Genomic DNA, 10034 nt, shown 5'->3' on the forward strand with positions numbered 1-10034 from the left:
CTGCAAAGTCCCAGGAGCGATGGGTAGATGGTAAACAGACAGATCTGGGACAGATGCCTGAGCGGAGACAGAAGCACTTTCTGCAGGCACACGGTGCTGTTACTAAGGGATCAGAGATCAGCAATTCTCCCCAGTAACTATCATCATACTTGTGGCACCTTAGAGACTAACAAATTTATTAGAGCATAAGCGATCCATTTCCTGGACACTACTGTGCTAATAAGCGATGGTCACATAAATACCACCCTATACCGGAAACCTACTGACCGCTACACTTACCTACATGCCTCCAGCTTCCATCCAGGACACACCACACAATCCATTGTCTACAGCCAAGCTCTAAGATATTACCGCATTTGCTCCAATCCCTCAGATAGAGACAAGCACCTACAAGATCTCTACCAAGCATTCTTAAAACTACAATACCCACCTGCTGAAGTGAAAAAACAGATTGACAGAGCCAGACGAGTACCCAGAAGTCACCTCCTACAAGACAGGCCCAACAAAGAAAATAACAGAACACCACTAGCTGTCACCTTCAGCCCCCAACTAAAACCTCTCCAGCGCATCATCAGAGATCTACAACCTATCCTGAAGGATGATCCTTTACTCTCACAGATCTTGGGAGACAGACCTGTCCTCGCTTACAGACAACCCCCCAACCTAAAGCAAATACTCACCAGCAACCACACATCACTGAACAAAAACACTGACCCAGGAACCTATCCTTGTAACAAAGCCCGATGCCAACTCTGTCCACATATCTATTCAAGTGACATCATCATAGGGCCTAATCACATCAGCCATACCATCAGGGGCTCGTTCACCTGCACATCTACCAATGTGATATATGCCATCATGTGCCAGCAATGCCCCTCTGCCATGTACATTGGCCAAACCGGACAGTCTCTACGCAAAAGAATTAATGGACACAAATCAGGAATCATAATACTCAAAAACCAGTGGGAGAACACTTTAACCTGTCTGGCCATTCTATGACAGACCTGCGGGTGGCTATCTTAAAACAGAAAAACTTCAAAAACAGACTCCAACGAGAGACTGCTGAGCTGGAATTGATATGCAAACTAGACACAATCAACTCAGGATTAAATAAAGATTGGGAATGGCTGAGCCATTACAAACATTGAATCTATCTCCCCTTGTAAGTATTTTCACACTTGCTTCTTATCAAACTGTCTGTACTGAGCTATCTTGATTATCACTTCAAAAGTTTTTTTTCTTTCTCTTACTTAATTGGCCTCTCAGAGTTGGTAAGACAACTCCCACCTGTTCAGGCTCTCTGTATGTGTGTATATATATATCTCCTCAATATATGTTTCACTCTATATGCATCCGAAGAAGTGGGTTGTAGCCCACGAAAGCTTATGCGCTAATAAATTTGTTAGTCTCTAAGGTGCCACAAGTACTCCTGTTCTTTTTGCGGATACAGACTAACACGGCTGCTACTCTGAAACCTATCATCATACTGTGCAGCACCTTTCATTCAAGAATCTTCAAAACCCCTAGCAAAGGAAAGTCAGTATGACCATGCCCCATTAAACTGAGGCACGGGGATACATTATTTGGCCGAGGTCACACAGAGATTGAGTGGCAGGATGACAGACAGAACCCAGGCATCCTGACTTCTCTGCCATAACCATGATCTCTCTGTCACACCAAGAGGGAAATGGACTCCCGCTCTGGCAGGGGCTGTTCGTTGGGAGGGATGCAGAGGAAAGGCTGGAAGAGGGAGCCTGAGCCTTCGCCATCCTCTCAAGGTGAATCTGAGGTTTTCAGAACTAGCTGGAGGTTGTGAGCTCCCCACTCCTGTGAGGTGTGAACTCTGGGACTCCACTTCCGCTGCCACTCAGAAACCTGCCAAACCTGGCATCACTGGGGTCACTGGGGCCGCTTTGGGGGAACAGACTAAAAAAAGCAACACCAACAGAATACTCCTGTGGATAGAGTACAGCTGGGGGCCTGCCTGGGGACAGAGGCCTCCCCCCAAAGCTGAGTCAGTCTTTCTAGGAGTCCCATCCAACAGGATGGGATGGAGCCTCCCAGTTAACTGGAGATGGTAGAAAGCACTAATCACAGACGCTGCTATGAGAGAGCTCAGCGTCAGCAAGACATCCAGGAGCACACCTAGACTATGGACTGAATTGCCCAGGTGTGGGTGTGAACCTTCAGCCAAATGAGGTTTCAGCATGGCTGTTAACCCTTCAAAATGCTTTGCTTTGCCCACCACATCACCTCTGTCTTGCTTGGCTTCAGCTTCAGCCAGCTGTTCCTTCCGAGAACTGGGCCATGGTGGTGATTCTGGTTTGGTTGTATGGGAAGGAGAGGAGGAGCTTGTTGTCACCTGCATACTGCTTGCGTTTGAGTCCATGTTGTGTGACCAGTTCCCATAGAGGCTGCATGGAGATGTTGAAAAGCCCCAGAGAAAAATCTGATCCTTGTGGGATTCCACAAGGGAGGGGTCTAGTGCTGGAGGTGCAGTTTCCCCATCACCATTAATTGGGTGCATCCCTCCAAGAAGGATTCAGACCATTTTAGTGCATCCCTCTGGACTGCTGCTGCCTCTTAGGTTAGACAGCGGTATCTCATTTTCAACAATGTCAAACAATCCAAAGAGGTCCAGGAGGATGAGCATGGATGTCTGCCCCAGGCCATTGATAGGGGGAGATGGTCCATCACTGCTTCTAAATCAGGGGAAGTGGATAGCATTTGATAGAAATGAGAAGTTATAAAATATAGAAAATCGATAAGGGAAGCAAAAGACACCAGAGACAAATCCAAGGCTAGCAGGGCTGAGGAAAATAATAATAAGATTTTGTTAGTATATTAGAAACAAATGAAATCCTAATAGCGGTACAGGCCTTTACTAGATGGATATTGTAACACTGTTAATAGTGATGTACACGGGGCAAAAATGTTCAATAAAGCTTTCTGTGTTGTATTCGGAAAGAAGCAGGATGATGCACTCAGATCACATGCACTTCTTTCCAGTCCACTGGTAACTATGGCTGGGGGCGGCACCTACTAGGGTCCATAGGGAATCATCATCCAATGGGTTTTTTTCTAGTGGTTCACAAAGGTCCTTAAGCACCTAAATCCTACTGATTTGTGCCTCTAAAGGCCTGGCTCATGGGCTGGAGAGAGGTGCCTATTTCCACCTGGGACTGTCAGCTGTGAGCAGGATCGTCATAAGGCACCAGCAAAGCAAGCACATGCTTGGGGCAGCACATTTCCAGCGGCGGCATTCCAGCCATCCTTTTTTTTTTCCGGAAAAATCCACCAATGTACGAAAAAAAATAATACATGAAGATCAAAAAAACTCCATTAGTGTGATAGGAGCGTGACGTGAAAAATATCAACGTGACATGGTCATTCATAATGATAAAGATGAACAACAACCTGACCAAAGATTATCTTCGCTAACTGATAAAGACGAAAAATCACAATCCATCCAAAATTTACTTCTTCAGCTGAAGAGTCTAGAAACGAAGAACTGTTATCCAAATCTAAAACTGAAGAGCAATTATTGGAAGATGGAGAAACTGACATAGGATCAGATCCAAATGCATGGCTGACAATAATTACTGATGCAATGCTAATGATTATTGTGAAAAAAGATCCTTCAAAACTAGATCCTACATTTGAATATCAATGTAATGAGTGGAATTGTCGATTTATGCCATCCAGTATGAAGAAAAAAATGAAAAATGGGGAACAAATTAATTGATCATGGTTAGTGTATTCAGAGACCAAAGATGTAGTTTTTTGGTTTTGCTGCAAACTGTTCTGTAACTTGGACATTCTTCTGGCAACTGCAGGTTTTAATGACTGGCAAAATTTGCATCAGCATTTGAAAGAACATGAAACATCAAAAAATCATTTATGCTCATTGACAAATTGGATTCTTTTAATTTATGAGAAACTGGGTACACCAAAAGTGGGGAGGGGGTTGTGAGTTCAATCCTTGAGGGGCAAATCAGTAATTGGTCCTGCTAGTGAAGGCAGGGGGCTGGACTCCATGACCTTTCAGGGTCCCTTCCAGCTCTATGAGATAGGTGTATATTTCTCCATATATAACACTAACATTTTTCATTACAGTGTAAAGTTGAACCCAAATAGTTTGTAATTGTGATTTTGTTAAAATTAAATGAGTACACTCGTAGGAAATAGTTTTATTTCACTAACTACAAATTCTCTGTTTTCATTTTTTTTTAATTTTAAACAGTCAGGGAAAAAAAACATTGCAAAGTGGAAACGTGTAAAAGCCAAAAAAAAAAAAGGGGGGGGGGGGCGACCAAAATTTTTTTTTGCTTGGGGAGGCAAAAAACCTACAGCCGGTCCTGGCTGGAGTGAGATAGGTAGGGGAGGTCAGCGCTTTCTTGCGCGAGACATAAGAACATATATACGAACGACCATATTGCGTCAGACCAAAGGTCCATATATCCCTGTATCCTGTCTTCCGACAGTGGCCAATGCCAGGTGCCCCAGAGGGCATGAACAGAACAGGGAATCAGGAAGTGATCCATCCCCTGTCACGTAATCACAGCATCTGGCAAACAGAGGCTAGGGAAAGCATGCGTGCAGCGGCGGCTCCAGGCACCAGCGCTCCAAGCGCGTGCCTGGGGCGGCAAGCTGCGGGGGGCGCCCTGCCGGTCCCTGCGAGGGCGGCAGTCAGGCAGCCTTCAGCGGCATTCCTGCGGGAGGTTCGCCGGTCCCGCGGATTCAGCGGCAATTCGGCGGCGGGTACGCCAAAGCCGCGGGACTGGGGACCTCCGGTAGGCAGGCCGCCGAAGGCAGCCTGCCTGCTGTGCTTGGGGCGGCAAAAAAGCTATAGCCGCACCTGCATGCATGCCCATCCTGGCTATTAGCCATCGTTGGACCTATCCTCCATGAATTTATCTAGTTCTTTTTTTGCCACATTTCAGTTTAATTGAATGCCCTCTTGATCTTGTATTATGAGACAGGGGAAATACATTCTCCATGTACTCTCTACCAGTCAGTAATTTATAGACTTTTCTCATGTCCCCTCTTATTCATCTCCTTTGTAAAAGAACAATCCCAGTCTTTTCAACCTCTCTCCCTATGAGAGTTTCCCCGGGCCCTGGATCATTCTCGTTGCCCTTCCTTGAACCCCTCTCATTCTGCAATATCCTGGGTGAGAAGGGTGCCCAGTACTGCACAGAGGAGTCCAGAGGGGGGCGAAACATTGACTAACTGATCTCATAGCATTGTATTTTCCGTAGGATTCCCCATTCCACTGTTCCTGGATCCCAATGTTTTTCTCAGTTTCTGTCTGGGTTCGCACTGTAAGTAGGATTTCACAGAGCTGTGCACCATGATGCCCAGTTCTCTGTCCTGAGCTCATCCAGTTAAATTAGAACCTTGTTAGGCATTTCCCTCCAATGGGAATACACACTGCAGTTATTGACATCAAAGTTCATCTGCCATCATGCTGACCATTCACCTGGCTTGGTTAGTGCCGTCTGGACTAGACTATGATCTAAATATTCTGTTGGCAACGCACTGCTCACCCCCTTTTTAGATTGTTAATAACTATAAAATACTTACCGTAGTATTTGTTATAAAGCTTGTAACCCCCCTCACTCTGCTTTTCTCCCTTCACAGGCACCTGGACCTTTTCTGAGCCCGATCAATGCATCAACCACCTCATGTGGGGAAACTGGTTTTCACTGACCTCATCATGGAGTCCAGTGTCCGAGTGATGAGCCAAGGGCTGGGATGACTCAGGAGACTGCACTTTTGGCTTCTAGTTAACCAGGGTGGTGAGACAGAAATTTACATTTGTTACTGGCTTGGTATAATCTAATGACAGAATAACCACCAGTCTGGGGTGAGTCTGCCCCATTTCTCAGCAGTTTTTCCTGAATTTGGCATCCTCAGCTGTGTCCCACTGAGGCACGACGACACATGATCATAGAGTTCACTGTTGATAGGTGATTCACAGACTATTGCTCACTACTCCCAGGAGGTATCCCCCTTTTACAGATGGGGAAACTGAGGCAGCAGGAAGGGAAGTGCCTTGCGCTGGGAACTTACCCCACAAATCCCTAGCTGCCAATCCCTTGCTTAGTCTCTCTCAGACCTGGCTTTTACAGTTCATGCAGCAGGACAGAGGCATGGAGCTCTCTCTCCATTGGTTTCTCTAGTGCTGGGGATCTCCACTGATTTCAGTGGGGCTGCACCCACTTACATGAGATGAGGATTTGGGGCAAGACATTTTACTAGAGATAAAGAATCTGCAGAGACCAGTGAGCTGGGAGTGAAGAGTCCCAGCTCTGCCACGGATATATTGGGTGACCTTGGTGTGGAAGTAGAGCAACGCCTGACAGGGATTGGAAGGGGATTTCAATGCAATCAGTCTCTTCTGTGAGCAAGAGTCAGGCTAGCTGTAACCCTAATAACGCAAGATTTGTAGAAGCAAGGATTGTGTGAGGCGAGTGGGGAAAGAACTGTGTGAGAAGTTGTTGCAACCTTGTGTAGATAAGATGGAATGTAGACTAGAGTCTAAATAAGTGAGAAAAATAAGATATCAGGATGACCTATGTATAAACAAAATGCAGCTGTTGCTCATTATTGTCTGTAACAAAAGGTATAAATGCTTGCTCTAATTGTTTACCTGGAGAGAGACCTGTTCAGCTCTCTCCCTCCACACAATTGCTAGAGATAATAAAGTATCTGACTTTGCTGCACCCAACCTGAGAGTGAGAACTGTGTTTTTCTCCGACAATTTGGGGGGTCGTCCGGGATGGCAACGCCTACTGAGACAGTGGCAGCTGCTGCGGACTGTTCCCCTTTGAACCCCATGGTGCCACAAGAGAGGTAGGAGACGTTTTGAAATCTCTATTGGGGTGTCGGAGGAGGACTCTCCGTGGGTCCGTCTTTCCCTGTTAGGCTTACGCCATCTGAACTTATTGACTGTGCAGCAGGATCAGATGCAGAGCGGTGCTGGGGAACTGTTTTGCCACCCCCAATAAGGTTAGTGCATAAGGGAAATGCATTAGGTTAATGCACCGGTGCAGGGGGGTTGTGGTAACGCCCTCAGAGAGAACACAGGTGTGTTAAGTCCGGACAGAGGGGTTGTGGTGACACCCTCAGGTTAAAAAAAAAAGGAGGAAAAAGATAAAAAGAGGAGAAAACCGATGCATCATGGTATAAAGGAACAGAGGCCTTGGTGTGTGTGTGTGTGTGTGTGTGTGTGTGCCAACCAGTGTGATTGGAAAATGGGTGGGGGACAGTCTAAGCATTCCCCTTCACCCCCTAAGGGTACCCCAGCATATTTTATGTACGTTCATTATGGTCCTAAAACCTGCAGATATTTAGACAATTGGAATCTTTACAGGCGTGAAAATCCATCTAAACAATGCCCACTAGAAGGTACCTTCAATCTAGATAAGATCATACATCTCAGAGGAGCTTTTAATCACCAAAAATCCTCTGACACACAATGGGAGCAATTTGTCTATTGAGGAAAGGAACGGGTTAATTCGAAATTCAGCTTGGCCCAGAGATAAAGAGAAAGTTGCTCTGCGTTCAAGGTCAAAAATCAACGCAGACCAGGCTAAGTACAAAGAAAAACTGCTTTCGGCCCCAGCTGGCTGTGAAAAAAAAATATAGACAGAGGCAAACCAAAGGCAATACAAGTTACAGTGCTGAGATTACATTTGCAAAGCTTAACTGTCCAGTGAGATCCAACAGTCTGCCTTTGCGACCCTGGAGCCGGCGTGATTTGGGGACGCTGAAGAAGCCACAGGCAGCCGGTCTGGATGGAATCTCTGAAAAGACGCCCCAGGAGACCCCAGGGTGTAAAAGAACAGCCCTTCCAAGAGTGCAAGTTGGAGATTGCACAGCGCCTTTTCTGGACGTTATACACAGACGTGGCCAGTCTGGACGTACGTGTGTGAGTATGAAAGTGGCTTAGAGCTTGGGGCATTAATGTTTTTTTCCACCTGAGTGATGTGGGAGCATTTCCAACACTCTCTGTTGTTGGTTTATTATTTATTAATGAAGCTTTAAAATTCAGTCATAATGCACACCATCTATTTGTTTTGCCCTTGTTATTTTATGTTTGCTTTGCTTGGTATTGTTGGTGTTATATGTTGAGGATTGCATGATTAAAGTTGTGCCCACTCTCAGCCGCAGTAAGTCTGAGAACCGGAGAGGGGTTTAGCATTCCTCTCTCCACCCTGGTTGACCGGGAAGGGTGTCAGGTGGATCTACCCCCAGTCTAGCAGGACTGGGCAATAGAGAAGTTGGAGAAAAGGGAAGAGATGTGTACTTGATAACTAGAATTGAGCAATTAAGAGCATAGATCATGAACCAGGCAGCAACTCAAACCTACGCCCATGACAAGTTGCAAGCCTTGAGACAGGACTTCCAGGTAGAAAAGGAAGCACTGGCAAAGCAAGTTCCAGTCCTTCAGGGACTTGTCAAAATTTAACCATTTGTGCTCAGCATACGCCGTAACAGCTGTGTGTTTGCCACAAGAGGAAGAGAATAGTTAAACGCCAATGGGCCATGCGTTTTTGCCCAAGTGGCAAGCCTCACGAGGGAGGACTCGGGTAGCCTTGTGAGTAAGAATGTTTAAGGGAAGAGACCAGGAAGGGTGGGGGCTAGTTGAGAAGCCCACCCTCCTAGCTAAATTGGTAGTGGAACAAAGCCGGTGCCCATGGAAGGGATGGTTCAGCGAGAAAGGCAGGATCGGGCCCAGGCAGGCAGGTAACAGATAGAGAGATTGGAAAACAGGTTGGAAACTTTGAGGGCATAGTGGAAGGAAAAGAGTAAGTAATTATAAGCATGGGGATTTCAAATCCCCAGGACAATAATTGGAATGGTAAAATCTGAGTTGATTGGGTGTCGTTTTGGGAGACAAGCAAGTGATTTAGGGAAAGAGAGTGAGAAGTTAACTCTGTAGTTGCTAGAGGGAATCAAGCAGTGAAACTTGGCAGGAATGTCTGTAAGTAATCCAGGCAAGAGGTTATTTAAGTGGAATTATTCGATTATGAATAAGTTAGTCGAATTTGCTGAAGAACACTCCTGCTGTGTACAATCTGTATTTTATAAGTTTGAGATGAATTGGTATTATTTAAAGTTGCAAAACCAAGAATACTTTTGCCAGACACAGGAAACTAGTGTTGTTTAATATGGTATTTAGCATTTAATCCTTAAGGTGACTTAATGCTTTACAAGATTTAAAATGTTTTAACTAAAGACCAAAGGTTGTGGCTGCAGCAGGGTAGTCAAAGCCAGGAGATTGGGAAAAGATTTGAATTTGTTTTTTGGTATCAAAATAGCAGATAAAAGATCTGGTAAAGAGAGAGAAGGACAGCGCCCCTGACTCTGTGTGGTCAAGCTGTCACTTTATTAGGGGTGCATGGAGATTTTGTAAGCACAAAAGAAACAGTTACACCTTGTGTAGAAACTAATGTGACTAGTGTTGTGGAAGTTAAATTATGGAGGAAATGTGCATTTTCCCCAGAACATGTGCAGTGTATATTGTAGCAGGGGTAAAAGAAATGCAAACCTACCATGCTATTTAATTAAAACCCTATTAGGCTCTAAGGGGCACTATAAGTAGTGTTTTCTTTCAGATCACTGTGTGTTTGAAAGCAGGAGTTAGAAGTAAAAGGCAATCAGAAGTCTGGGAAAGTTAATTGTGTCCCCTTTTAAGTAAGAATCTTTAAGCTGTGGATAGCTTTGGATCCAGAAGCAAGCTAGAAAGCATCTGTATTAATGCAAATTATCTAACTGATAAGGTAGAAGCCACTGAAACCTGGGCTGCCTATGAAACACATACAAGAAAATATGGGGTAATTCCTCTGTTTTGCCTGAAATCAACAAGAGTATTTGTATATAAAGGAAATATTTTAAGCAATGACTGACTGCCCAGAAGGGGTAGACCTATGTTCTTTTGTCTTTCAGATCATCAGAGAAAACTGATGCCAGCTGAACAGCATTCAATGTACCATGCATTTACTGGCACAATAGGAATTATGTTC

Source organism: Emys orbicularis, chromosome 1, assembly GCF_028017835.1.
Source record: "Emys orbicularis isolate rEmyOrb1 chromosome 1, rEmyOrb1.hap1, whole genome shotgun sequence".
NCBI classification, from domain to species: Eukaryota; Metazoa; Chordata; order Testudines; family Emydidae; genus Emys; species Emys orbicularis.